At 44.3% G+C, this 12,429-nt stretch overlaps 1 protein-coding gene across 1 annotated transcript in view; it reads left to right on the top strand.

Moving 5' to 3' along the window:
• The first annotated feature begins 2,802 nt into the window (after positions 1-2,802).
• COLGALT2 (collagen beta(1-O)galactosyltransferase 2) overlaps positions 2,803-12,429 on the top strand; it is a 114,812-nt gene continuing 105,185 nt past the window's right edge. Inside the window, exon 1 of the mRNA XM_068691111.1 lies at positions 2,803-2,906. The gene's annotated coding sequence lies outside the window, so the exon portion shown is untranslated. The remainder of the gene's footprint in view (positions 2,907-12,429) is intronic.

The following is a 12,429-nucleotide window of genomic DNA, read 5'->3' as shown; positions in this document are numbered from 1 at the left end:
GAAAAGTTATGTGAATTTTTAAAAACTGTATCTACTTATGCTTACATTCTTGTTAAGCCCAAAGTCAAACTGCTTCTACAGAAGTGACAGCTCAGATGTGAGTGAAGGGCCAAATGAAAATTATGTGGAGATTTAATTTGACAAGGCCACTTCAGACAAAAGAAATGTTAAACAAATAGCCTTACACAATGGGAAATGGTGAACTTCTGCTGAACCTTGCCGTTGGCTCTCTGCCAAAGGAAAGTTTGAAGCTACTCCTATGTTCTGATTTGGAAATCTCTCTGGTTTTAATGTCCAGCTTTTGTATACCATTTTTAATGGAAAATGAAAAGTGCTTAATTATCTTTCCCAGGGTATGACAGCTGATAGAAATTAAAATGTCTGCCCAGAACAGAGTGATAATCCTGCATGCTGATAATAACTCAAACAATGTAAACCTGTGCCATATTAAACTGTAAATGGAAAAGTGGGTGAGAATAAATGATTTCACGAGGTAAGAATAGTATCAAAGAAAATGGAAACATTCAGATATATCACCCTGGGTGAGTGTTTCTTTCAGGCCACAAACTCCTGTCATGAACAGTAAAAGCAGTCATGGTCTGGATGGCTTTTCAGAATTATCTACTTGGCTACAGAATGGAAGACAAGGGCTCTGGGTAGAAGCAATGTCTTTATTAGGGTAGGTAGAGGGAGAAGAAGCTTTCATGCTTTCAGGCCTACAAGTTCTTCAAAGAAAACAGAATTTCAATTTCTCTACCTAATATAAATGAAGACCTGGCTAGGAATATGAATTCTGCCTGTCAGGAAAAGCCTCTAACACCCAGCCACCTTGACATAATCTTCTGATACTCCCTATATATATATATATATAATATTTTTTATTTTTTTGTTGCTGTTACAGAAAAGCTGCAGTCAAATATTTTAATATTAGATGACTTCTCTTCTGTGATGCCTACAAAATTATTGGCCATAACTAGAGCTAAAGAGCCCACGGCCATGGCTTAGTGCAGACAGATGACTATGCCTGCATGCTCCTGACTCCTCCCAGGCTTTAAGATGGTCACGTCTTCAAAGCAGGTTTTCTGGTTAGTTTCTGCTGCAAGCCCAGCTACAGGTAAATGTTTCTCTGGTGAACTTCTTGGGCTTGACCTCTTTTATTCAGAAAACTACTTCTGCACTCCTCACCTGACACAATTCCTGAAGCAAAGAACTCTTAACTGCTGTCTTGGTTGTACCAGTGGCTTTAGGGGATGCCATTATGGGACAATGCTTGCTCGTCAGGGTATTCAAGTGCCAGTCCTCCAGTTCTTTTGAAATCCCAAGTGGTTTTAATGTAAACCTAAAAGAAATATTGATTATACTAAATTGGCCTGACCAGTGAGTTTGTCTGCTGTGGAGATGCTGGTTCATCGTAAAATAGCTGGAGGAGCAAGACAGGTCTCTGTCAGTACTTGTCATTAAATCTTCCTTTACAGAGATGATTTGCCCCCAGCCATATGTAAAAATAAATTACAAAGCAGCTCAGCCTGTCACATGGGCCAGACTGAACCAAGTGGCGGGTATTTTAATACAAAATGTACCTGAATCTGCAGACTCCTTACAAGAGAGTTGCACACCTCCCATACTTCAGCTGGCACTGGCTGAACTCTTTCCTGTGCAATGACATGCTCAGGGCTGTTTTCAGGAGCAAATTGTAAACAGTTCTAGCTAAAGGCTAAATATGACTTGGTTTGCCAAGTGCAGCTGAATGTGAGAACATATTTATGCTGAAACAGGAAGACCAATGAACAGCTTGCTCAGCTCTCTGTCCCTTTTCTCTGCAAAAAACACTAATCTGTGGCACAAAAATTACTGCAGAAGCTGTTAAACACTATTTTTTCTGTGTGAGAGGCCATTATTTAAGTGCTGTCCTTCTCTGATTAATGAACATGGGCTCTTCCATTCTCTGGCCTCTATGCTGTACTAAACATGCTCAGCTAAAAGTAAAAAGCTTTGATACTGTTCTCTGGCCGCTAGCGTACAAAGTCAACTTACTGCTTCTCAGTCACCCTCTCCATTACAGAGATTGCATCTGCAAGATCAACTCTACCTGCTCCAGCCCATTAGCTTCAGTACCATTGAGAAAGTTCAGAGTAGGAGAAAATCCATTTTGAGGTCTGTTAGTAGCCAACCCTTGGTACTAAATGTGCTGGGACAACAAGAGAAAGCAGAGAAAGTCTTTACTCTCTTCTCTTCAGGCAGAAAACAACCATAACTTCATGTGAATCACATCTGCTTACTGAGAAGGTAGCCTTCAGCAGTGAATCCACACTTGCCAACACTGACAGCCAGGGACAGAAAATGGCCCCTCCACATGCTGCGGTCATGGCAATGCCATAGATGTACTGGATCATTACTGAGGCCAACGCACCTAGATAATCAGTTGTAGCTGAACTTGTGACACAGGTATGGGAAGAACGGTACTGGCTCTAAAGCTTTGGTAAAGTTGTATTTGCTACCGTAATCCAAAGATTTCAAGACCTTCTCTGAATGAATAGGGAAGCTGTACTCACTATGCAGAAGTGTTTGATACAAAGCTGTGTCCTTCCACACCTGTCCTGAGATAAAGTTTCTCAAAGTATGTACTATACTAGGAAGCAAACCTTCCATGATACACAATCACAGGGCTCCCAGATACGAAGTTCTGTGCAAAATAGATTGAACTCTCCTCTTGTCATATGCTGAACCTTTCCTTGTGCAGTTACTCTTTCATGTCACCTGTGGCCCCCACTGTAATCACGTCTCTTTTCTTTTAGCGTCACCCAGGCAGAAGACAGCACACACTGTTCCCTGGAGCTTCATACCTGCAGATTAGTTGGCGAGTACATCCATTGCCAGTGGCATCTGCTGAAGACAATAGCTGGGAGGTAAGTTCTTCCTGCCTTTTCTTCCGCAGGAGCATTCATAGTGCTAATTTTCTCTACGTGCTGCTCTATTTTTATGAAAATTAGAGAAGCTTCATTTTTTGAAGATCTTTATGCCAGCTTGCTAGCTAGCTTTGGTTAAAGCTATTAGGGGTGCTGGTCTTGCAGGAGAACTGGCACACAATGTGATCATACCAGCCTTGTTTCCCCAGGAAAACAGGTTAAAAGATTTCTCCTTGCCTGTAATTGGATGCTGCCAGTTTGAAAAGCTGCCAGAGTCTGTCTGACAAAAGAAGACCTCTCTGTGTTTCCCCTTGCAATTGCTTTCCCATGGAGCCTAAAGGCAAACTGTTAAGGCCATTGATCTCCCTGCAAACAACATATTTGCAGCAGTGGCAGGAAATCTCTGCGGGGATGAAGTGTACAGGAATGACACACATGGACTGCTTATTACACTGATCTGGTACTAACTGGTCCCTAAGTGGAGTCACCAAAACTTAACTACAGGCCATTTGACTTATTCTAATTAGTCACTCTGAAAAAGTCAGCCACTCAGAAGTCAGAAAAGGCTATTAGGATGGCACATCACAACTTCGTTCCAGCTCCCTTGCAAGTTCATCCATTTTTTAAACAGAACCTTTTCTTTAATCTTTAGATGAGCACTTAATGCCAAGTCAATGTGACAGCCTGCTTCTTTCTAACTATTTGGTGACTGATCCCATTCTCTGTTTTCAGCCCAAGATTGAAAGGCTGATCTGAGACAGAGCTATTCATTCCTTCATGTTCTGATGAATGGCATTGCTCAGTCTGCTGCCTTGTGCTGCACCAGCATTAATCCTCACTACCCCCCACAAAGCTGGGGACTGGCATTGTGATTGCCTTATGGATAAGGAACTATAGCTCCTAAAATTAAAGTCACAACTCTCTGTTGGTTTTGAATGTCCATCTGCCCAGGTTAGGGTGCCAGTCTAGGGTGCCAGCCAGTCTAGGGTGAGATGAGACCACAGCATTCATTTCAGTTTAGTTTAGACTGAGACCAGATTAGGGGTATATTAATTTTCGATGTTGCATAGGCAATCATAGCTCCTTTGGTACATCAAGACCTTCAATTTCACCAGGTACTGGTGCCTTCTTGTCCAAAAAACCTTGGTAAAATATTTGTCAAAGGTCTCTTCACACCACAGTGTAGATACTACTAGTCACCAAAGTCTGTCTGCACATGAATACTTGACAACTCACATCCTATTCTTTCCCGCTTTGCTAGTTTTTGAGCCTTCAGATTTGGTTTTGGAAAGACACATTACATGGTCAGAAGTTACACTCAGTGAGTTTTATGGCTTAGCCATAAAAGACTGTGCTCAAAACATGGCAATTAGTCCATGCAGCTGTCCTGGTAAGCAATAATCATAAGTATAAATATTGGGAGAGGATGAAAAGTACATAGGAGAATTACAATGAGCTGCCAAGGAAGGGCTGCACTCTGGGGGAAGCAGATGGCTTGTTTTTTATCCTGGTTTTCTAAATTATGTGTCTCACTCCTGTTTCTAAGTTTACCGTCCATAGAGGATGGCTGAAGTTTAACTGGCTTTTCCCTCTCTAACTCCTTTTGCCACAGAACTTTCCATAGGTGGAAAAAAAAAAAAAAATCCTTCCAGATTCCACTGAGCAGCCTCAAACTCGGCAACCTCTTCTGCAGCCCCATGGGGAACCATGGCCACACCGCACCCCACAGCAGGAGCTTTGGCTTCTGCCACTGCCTTGGCCACAGAGGCTGCGTCCCATCTGGGCAGCACAGCTCTCTCTGCTTTGGGTGGGAAAAGCTTTAGAAATAGTCTTGTGGCTACTGTTTTTGCTGTTTTTTTACTGGTTTGCTGACACATGTTACTGCATGGATTTGATGTGGTGCGAACCCTGGTTGTGAGTGCAATTAGCTGGGGATTTTGGCTTTGTATGGGCATAGCACTGGGAGATCATCAGCTCTGGAAACAAAAGAGTTTGTGGGCAGCCCAGTTTTGTTTTAGCCTAGTGGTACTCAGGGGTATTTATTTCCTCCGTGCCTCTGGGAGCTTCAGAGCCATGGCTTCTCTTTACCAGCTGATGAAGCTCAGCACCGTGTGTACGTGCTTCCTGCGTTTTTCCGCTTGCCCCGAGTGCACAAGTCATCGCAGTTATGTTGTATATCTGACCAGCATGGCAAGTTTTTCTTCACAAGAAAGAAGAAAGAGGGGGAAAAAAAAAGTGTCCTCAAATTTCATAGGCCTTGGGACAAATCCAAGCAGTGCGTCTGCATGACTGACTTTTGCAATTAAAATTATTCTGTGGGAGTTAGTCTGAGGATGATCAAAGACTATAGTTGATGGTTCTTGTTTGTTGGTACAAATATGGTCCTTTTTGCTGGTTGAAGACTGGAGGCAAAGGTGTTGTTTAGCAGGGGCACTTGCTGGACTTGCTGGAGGAGAAAGTACACAGGGTGGCTTCAGCCTCCTCAGCTCCCGCCTTGCACTGCAGGTGCTGAGCACAGCCAGGCGAGAACTGAGCGCTTGCTTGATGGGGAATTTGCAGCCTGCTCAGCATGGCTGCAGACATGAGCAGGGCGCTGGTGGGCTCTCAGGATGAATTAGTGAGGATGAATTAAGCAGAATTCTGAAAATCCAACCACACAGCTTCTAGAAAGGGGTGAAAGGGTTGTATTAAGGGTCCCTGTTTCTTAAGGATGAGATTTATCTGGTTTTCATATTTCCTTTCACTTGTACTTGTAACTGGTGTCAGACTTCTCAGGCCACATCTTTTCTGTTTCCTTCGACTGTTGCCCAATCACTTTGGGTTTTCATCTGATACTGTATTCAGTCAAGGTTTACAGGTAGAGGAGGATTATAGCACCAAAAGCAGCTATACCAAATGCTGTTCTTGCTTCAGAGTAACTATGCTCTTTTGCCTTGGCATTTAAGTGTAGTAGGCCTTTTGACTTGTTTTACTTTTTGGGATTATCTGTGCCTTTGGGATTATATTATGCCGGCGGAACATAAATCTCATCTTCATTAACTGTTTCAGGTGTTCATATGAGAAAATCATACTCCCTGTATCTTTGAGCTACAGAAATAATTTAACTGGACATTCAGATTACAAGAAAAGCAAAATTTGCTTTCTAATAATTTCATTGTCGGTTGTTCTAGCATTGAGGATGCTTGAACTGCCTAAACAGAGACTCCAGTTAGGGAGACAAAAGTAGCCTTTTGTCAAGTGCTGGCTCGGGGTGCCACATCTGAGTTGCTATTCTCTCTCCAGCTAAGTCCACTTTGATGGTGTAGCTGGTGCATGATCCCAGCACAGAAAAACAGGCCATGGGAGCAGCGAAAAGACAAACCCCAAAGTCGTCTGCAGGCACCACCCGCAGCCCTCTGAGAGATTTCAAAGTGCTCACCGAAAAAAAAGGCTGCTTTGTGGATGTGGGCTCCCGTGATGATTTCTGGTTAGTTTGCCAGACCCTTTGGAGTCTTTGGCTACATGGAAAAACGGTGAATGAGCTCATTGTTGCCTTTTCCACAAGCACTGGCCCTCCAGCACCAACCCAACTGTTGTTACAGCACGATGCTGCTGCCATGCACAGGAGAGCACCTGAAGGGAGGCTCACACGGGAGGACGGAGCACAGGGGAGGTTTTGTTTCAGTGGACATCGTACCAGTTTTCCTAGAGAAGTGGGCTAGCACCAGCCCTGCTAGAGGAGAGCATGCATACCAAATTAGCACAAGCATCTATTTTCCTTTCAGCGCAACACAGCTCCCATCATGGCTATTAATAGTAGTTATGCCTGCAAAGAGAGGTCAGGCCAAATCCCTTGGTAGGTAAATGGCTTAAATGATAGTTCACCTGTTTACTGGTAGCTGCTTCTAAGACCAGTGAAATATTTGGAAGTGTGACAAGTGCCATTCTCTAGGAGAGCCACTGAGTCATTCCCAGATTTCATGTCCTGGCTCCTCAGGGTTTCTGGAAACAAATGGTGAGTATTTTTCTCCTGATGTTTTTGATTTTCACGTGCCAGGAAGTGACAGAAAAGACTGAGCACACTTTAATAACTTTTTTTGAATCTCATCGAGACTTTGTCTACAACAGGGAGATGGCTCAGGACATGAGAGGAGTACTGTTTTCCATCCCACTCAGTGCAGCGTATCGGAGCCAAGGGCAGTGCCAATATTTTGATGGAGATTACTTGAGCTCTGAGGAGCTGCGGACACGGCCAGATCCCCCCCAGCCCTGCCAACACCACTTGTGATCCTGACCTTATGTTCTGGTTTGAGGGTGAAAGGGCCTATTTTTTCCTTTCTGTTAATTTTAAGGAGATAAATATAGCCAGTGAAGTGACCTCTTGGTCCCATGGAAATCTTTGAGTTTAAAGCCGAGAATGTGAATTTTAGCAGTAGCTCTTATTTTATTTATAGACTGGTCATTGTATTGCTTAGCATGAGGTGATGTTGTGTGACACATGCATAGTTAATTAACACTAGGTCAGCTACCTTTGAAGAACAAGGACAGAAACCTTAATTTCCCTAAAAACACTCTGTTCTTATAAAAAAAAAAAAGTATGTTAAAACATGACTGAATATAGACTTTAATAAGGTTTCCCAAATATGTATCTTTGTTTAAATGGATGCTAACTAATTCTGGTCCTATTGACCTTGCTGGACTTCAGTGTCAGCTTTTACTGTGACACTGATATAACTCCCAGTGGGTCAGAATCAGGCCTGAAATGTACAGAAATGCTTGCTCACATGTGGTTTGTGAAACAAAACAGTGCTCAGGGTTATGAAGGCTGGCCCAGTAAAGGGAGCATGAGGAAGCTGGGACCACAGAATTGAACTTGGGGATGGTGGGGAAAGGGAAAGCTGGTCTCCAGGGCTGCAGATCCAGAAAGGGGTTATGGAAGGAGGGTCCACAAGATAGCAGAAGGATCTTAATCTTACACAGTTCCTCCAATGGTGCTACAGCAACCCTTGTGAAGGGAGCATCCATGCCAAGGACTGCTGTCAGCTGTGTGTTTATCAGAGAGGAGGCAAACTGTGGGCAGAGAGCGGCTTTGCAGTGAACCAGGTGACCTTATTGTTTCAATTTCAACTGACTGGACGGAGCAGTTTTTTGTGCTTTCATGAAATCTATGAAATATATCTTGTGGAGAGGCCATGCAGGCAGCCAGGCTGTAATGATGGTTTCACAGAACCTGCTCCTTCGTAAGCTTTGACATTGGTAGAGGGATGGAAACAGCTAGACTGTGCAGGTCCCTGGTACAATATTTAATATTTTTCCTTTATGAGCATAATGAGTTTAGATTGTATTTTTAAATAATTGCACAACAGATATGGGTTCCGTTTCTCAGAGACACTTTCTTTAGCAGGTGAAAAACAAATGTCTGCTCCTTATTGATGTGTACAGCACCCAGCCTGACAGGGCTCTGATCAGGCCGTGCGGGTGCTGTTGTAGAGCAAATCAAGTGAAGGAAGACAGAGGCATGAGGCATTTATAACCCAAGATGTGAGCCACGGGCAACAACGATAGATGGTCATCTCTAAGAATTATTTTTCCCGTAACAGCAGCTCTGAGAAGGACCTGAATGAGACCAAAAATAGTCTGTGATATGATATAAAATTGGCTCGAAATTGAAACCCTTCCTAGCACTGTCCAAAGCTTTTTATTTTCCCTGGGGTGACTGCAGAACTAATAGGACACGTGTTCGTTAGTCTGCAGGAGGTTATTGTAATGAGTAATAATGGATGTGACAGCAACCCGAGGTAACTCAATGACTCTGAAGCTGCTTCCCAGCTCTCCCATGCTTGGCTTTTGTCCTCTTCAATTTCTGCCTTCTGCCACCCGTGCCATCAGCCTTACACACGGAAGAATGAAAACAAATATACTGGGACATCAATTTATGAAAACACACACACACACAAAAATGGAAAAATAAACTGCAAACTAGACTGCTGTTTAGGGAGGACTTTGCCTAAGGGTCAGAGAGTGGTGGAGCACACTTACAGTGGCTTCTTGGAGGGTCAAGCTTTTTCCTTAACCTCAGTCAAAAAAGATCTGAAAGCCAGTCCATGTGCTACTGAAAAGTTTGGTAACTCCTTTCAAGAAAGTTACAATGATGTTTTCAGGAGCAGAAGGATGAAATGAAACCAATAAAGATCACCAGGTCACAGAGTAGTTGAGGTTGGAGATACCTCCAGGAGGTTCTGGAGATCCACCCCTGCTGTTCAAATCACGATCAGCTGGAGCAGGTTGCCCAGACCATGTTCGGACAGTGCTTGAATACCTCCACGGATGGAGACTCCACAACCTCTGCTTGCCATCAGGTATTTTTTGGTAGGATAGGATTGATGTGGTGAAGTATGCAATTGAGTTTTACCCATGGTGTACTCTTGGTTTGGCACTTGAAAACCACTCATAGCCTCTGACAGTCTTTCCCATGGGGGCAAGTCCAAATTAACCTGCATTCCTGCTAGGCTGTCTTGTCGAGGAGGAGAGAACAGTAACCATGTTCACTGTACATCATGTCAGGTGTACTCTTTGTCTCCTTTTTATCACGTTTGTCTCTTACAATAGTTTTAGTACTTTTGTTTTATAAAATTGGAACTGTAACCTTTAGTTGCACTGAGGTGCATGGCTTTTGCTTTTAGCACGCGATTACTGCTAGTTCATATAAGCAAAAGGCAGCTTTGCTACTGAACGGCTGCTTGCTGACCCTCTGGGTAACTCCTGCTGATCACATGGTGGGAGACTTGTCAGGCTGCCTTGCCTGTAGCAGTACCTCAAAGCCACTGTTGTCAGAGAGCACTGTGATATCCTGGAGCTTTAGATTTAATTTATGACTCCACAAGAGCCCCGGTCATAATCTTTTATACAGAGGGAAGCACAAAGTGTATTTGCCAGATCATCTGAAATAATTTTACTCACAAGGCAAAATCTGCTTCTGTTTCCCCTGGAAAAAGCAAGAGTAGTTTTACCTGGCTTTGGATTCACCCCAAAGCTGCAGCAAAGAACTTGGCCCAGATGTACATGATCCTGGGCTGTAGCCGGACACAGGAGGCCCCTGGTCCACCTCCAAGGGCCGGTGCATCCTGTTTTGCTTTTCAGCAGGAATAAGGAGGTTTGGGGGAGCTGGGGCTCTCAGCAGTGCGTGGAGCTGCCAGCACAGCCTCAGCAGGTCAGGAAGGTGCAGAGATGTATGGGAACAGACGGTGGAAACCAGAACTGTTCAGGGACTCTTGTCAGAGAAAGCAATAGGAAATACTGATTTTTTCCCAGGCTGAGCCCACGAGGGGACTTTGCAGCTTATTAAATGCCTGCTGAGACACCATCAAGTGTGGGCAGTGACGTGGGAGGGGAACAAGAGTCTTCTTGAGGGTACCAGAAGGAAGACTGGTGCTAGACTGCACATATCTGGTCATGCACAGCCTGGAGCAAATGCTGCATGCATACAGTGTCCTTTTACCTTCAGAGAGGGACAGTGTCGCCATCCATCACCTTTTGAGGTGGCTGTGCAAAATGAGGGGATGTTCCAGGTGAAGGAGGTTGGACCAGCTGTGTACTGCTTACTTTGCTTTAATGCTTTCACACAAGGAACCTGGGTGAGAAAGAATGATTTCCTCTGACTGGGTAGGCCCTAAATGGATATGAGTTAATGCAGAACTTGAACTCAGGTATTTGCTTTCAAGTGCCTTGCTTTGAATTCTGTTTTCTTGGGGTCATCAGGTGCTTTGAGTATGAGCAAACTGATTATGGAGCCTAGGAATTAAATAGACTCAGATCATCAGTTTGATTTCCATGCAGGGAAAAATTTAGGTGCTGAGCCCAGTTTTAAGAAGTTTTTGGTCCTTACACGGAAAAAAAAATCAGCCGTGGAATTGGGCCTGCTCAGTCTTTTCATTAGAGTCAAATTCTGAGTCAATGGTACTCTTGAAAGGTACCCTACATTAAAGGCTGAATATACAAATTTCTAGAAGTACCTGATAGTTTCAAATAAATAGCCAAATTCTGCATTAACAGTCAAAAACTATTGAGCAGTGACCTTGTCTGGTACAACCACCCGCCCCCTGCAATTTAAGTCTGTTGACTCTAGATGGATACCGCAGGTCCTTTTTAAAAACACAGCTTCCTGTGATTCCCTAAAAGTTTAAATGGGCTTGAGATTGCTGTTCTTGTCTTCTGGAGACAGAAACAGCACAAAATGTACCAGCTTAAGATGTACCAAAGTAAGTTTGTATCAAAAAAATATGCTATTTGCTTCTATGACAACATTGGAGATGTACAAGAAATAACACACTATGCATCCCACACATTAAAGAGATGAAAGTGCCTGCTATCCTGAAGTGACCATAAAAAATTCTCTGGGACTTAAAGGCTTAATATTCCTTCTTCGTGTGTTTGCATGACTAAGGTTTCTTGGTGCAAAGCATAGACTGTTCAGGAACTGGCACATTGAGCTTGCTGTAACTTCTGTGGCAGACTAATGTCACCCTCCGTAGGGAGGTGACTGTAGCTGTGGTGCCTCCAATCTACATTTTAAGAGCCCTCAAATATAGGGAGGCTGGGAGAAGTGACCTGTCAGCTGAGGAGGGCTGGAGGCAGCCCTGTCTCTTGCTGTTCTAGTTGCATGGGGAAGACAATCTTCCATTCTGACGCAAATATTACTTATCAGTAGTCTGCTGCAACAGTTTTAATACTGTCTCTGCCCATATGGTCCTACAACTAAGGTCCAACTGCTTGACTTTATCACCTGGAATATAGAGTCAGATATTTCATGCTTTTTCTTTTTTTTTTTTTTCCCTACAAGGTAGCCTTGAAGATAAATAGCTTGCTTGAACTTTGCATACTTCAAAAATAGTGTAAGGGTGAGAGAGTGTAAGGAAAACGTGACATAGGAGTTCTGTGCCCACCAAAAGTTATGGTTTAAGTCTGGCTTTTTGCAAAACCTGTCCGTATTTTTCTAACTTCTTCAGGTGATCTTGACATGAGGCAGTAGTCACTTGTCCCTCAACAGCACATGCCACAGACCCCCAACATCCACCAACCCTCTTGGGGCTTTCCCACCTTGTGTGCCTTGTAGGAGATGGAGCTGGCTGAGATGGAAGGTACAGAGATGAGGTTCCCAGGCTGCCCGGACCAGGAAATCCTGCAGGGGTTCCCAAGGCAAGGCAGACTCAAGGTGCTGCAGGGCAGCTCTAGGCCAGCTCCAGCTGGACTCCATGCTCCCCCTGCCTGCAGGCCTAGGGGCTCCTCTGAAGCTCAGACCAGTCACGGAGGGCCCAGGCTTCACAGTGCCTGAGATGGCCTCAACTGCTCATCAGAGGGCAGCGTGAAGGGGCCCAGGGCAGGAGGTGAGGGCACCTATGCTGACCCATTGCACCTAGGCGAGGTGACAGGGCTGGGTGGCCACAGCAGCAGGTGCCTGACAGCCCCACCATCAGCCTGCAGGTGCAGGCTGAGATCAATGCAAGAGGGACAGTGTGTCAGGAGTAGCAGGAACCAGACACAACCA

This window comes from Anas acuta, chromosome 8, assembly GCF_963932015.1.
Source record: "Anas acuta chromosome 8, bAnaAcu1.1, whole genome shotgun sequence".
Classification (NCBI taxonomy): domain Eukaryota; kingdom Metazoa; phylum Chordata; class Aves; order Anseriformes; family Anatidae; genus Anas; species Anas acuta.
Note: the sequence above shows the minus strand (reverse complement) of the source record. Positions and strands in the feature narration are given on the sequence as shown.